A 2,030-nucleotide genomic window follows, 5' to 3' on the forward strand; every position below is an offset into this window, starting at 1 on the left:
CAAAGGCAGAGCAGGATACCCAGGGCTCGGTTGACACCTATCTCCGTTTCTAGCCACTGGGGGACCACAGGCAGGCTGGGGGAACTCATTAACGTTAAAAAAACTCATGAAGTGACACTTTAATGCCATGGGACCTTTACTCAAACACAAAACCCGTAGAATATAACTTTTTAAGTTCAAATGCAGACAGCACAGATTCGGTCTTAGCGGACTTCATTGTTCATGCAGCCAGAGTAGCCAATCAGGGTAGCAATCAACACCAGCTGTGACAGTCCTCATGGAAAACATGGTGGCCCTTCCAAAAGTATACACTTTGAACCAGACACATTAAACCACTGTGCGACATTGTGTCCATAAAAACATCTTTGATCATGTGCACATATAATGATAATTTAAATTCCTGTAACAGATACTATTAATCTTACTAACATCTTGCAACACACACACACACAAACACACACACCCCCACACACAGAGTCCATCATCACCAATGAGAGTCCTCTCCTCCTGTTTTTTCGTGGTCCGTGGGGATTTGTCAGTGCTCGTCAACCAACCGTGTCAACCGTGACAGTCGTCCAGATGTCTCCTGCTGCCACGGAGATGACAGGAAGGACAGGAGGAGTGGAGGGATACAGAGTGAGGAATATCCCCTCAACTGACAAGCCCTACAGTGGGACACGAGCAATCATAGTCAGAGCGCGGCGCTAGCCACGTTGACGAGCGCTAACAAAGTGGATCCCATGCTTGTGGTACTTCAGGGAATACACAAAGTTTGGGAGAGATTGGCCTGTTGCTCAGCTTACCCGCTGAAGCAGAACCCAGGCTTGTTTGTGCATGCACCCTGTTGTATGATCTCTTCAATTTGGACCTAGTTCTAAGCAGCTGCTTTCCTACTGAACTATTTGCGTCTCTCCTGCCGCTCTGTAGATCTCCTCTGGAGCCAATGAACTCTCGGACCTCTAAAAGGAAACAAGTATTGTAATTATTTGATACCATGACAGCTCGTCTTACTTCACACAGAGGTACATATCAAACATTATAAAAGTTTGAGAAATGTCAGACTTAACCTTTAACCACCTGCTGTTCTGCCTGGGTGACACTAGCATTATATAAAGGTTTTTATGGACTTGCAAGTACTATGAAAACTTACATGAATAGGAACATGTATATTGGTCATTATTCCTGTGGTTATAACAAAGATCTGGGGTCAAGTTGGACAGTTTCCAGCAGTTTCCAGCAGCCTTCAGGCGGGACAGGAAGTCACAGAAACACACACATCCTGTTAGGTCTGATTCTGACTCATTAAAATGTTATCAGACCATGTATCAGCTTGTTCGCTGTCTCGCAATTAGTTTCATTCTCACAGAGTGGCCAGTTTAAATGCTCTACATGCAATCCATTGCTGATATTAATATACAACAGACTGTAGATGATCCGGAATCTGAATGGATTTAGACTCTCTGTCTGACTACTAAACCCCATCGACATGTATTCTGTTAAAATGAGACAAATCAAACAAAACTCCCTCCAATTCAACAACCATGACACATGTATATAAAACGTCAAGGTGAAACAATCAGCTGTTGGATCAGTGGTGAACCAAGCGTTTCCCAGCATGCCCTGGGTCTTGCAGTAGGTGGAGAGCATCTACAGAGCCTGGCTCAAAAACTGGGTCTGCCTTGATCTTTTGAGGTTATTGTTGCCAACGTGTGCATGACGTCAGAGCAAGTTGGACACAAATCTCATTAATAAATTCTAACCAGCATGCATTGGGCGGCCATCACCGGTGATGTTTTCATAGCTTGTTGCCTATAAGGTTGTAAAATTAATTTTTTTTAGTTAAATACCTGTAGCTAGCAGCAGGTTTATGCATCTGCAGACTCAAGGTTTTTTTATGTCATGTATACATTATTTAAATATTCCGACAGTGACCCAGAACCTTACGCTCATTGACCTTCTGGGCTTTTTCTGCATAGTTGAGCCTTTTTACAAATATTTCAAGATTATAAAGGGAGATTATTTGTACAGCA

At 43.2% G+C, this 2,030-nt stretch overlaps 1 long non-coding RNA gene across 1 annotated transcript in view; it reads left to right on the top strand.

Annotated features, from left to right (window-relative positions):
- LOC116686024 (uncharacterized) overlaps positions 1–2,030 on the top strand; it is a 22,029-nt gene that overhangs the window by 635 nt on the left and 19,364 nt on the right. The window lies entirely within an intron of this gene.

Source organism: Etheostoma spectabile, unplaced genomic scaffold (genome assembly GCF_008692095.1).
Source record: "Etheostoma spectabile isolate EspeVRDwgs_2016 unplaced genomic scaffold, UIUC_Espe_1.0 scaffold285, whole genome shotgun sequence".
Classification (NCBI taxonomy): Eukaryota; Metazoa; Chordata; class Actinopteri; order Perciformes; family Percidae; genus Etheostoma; species Etheostoma spectabile.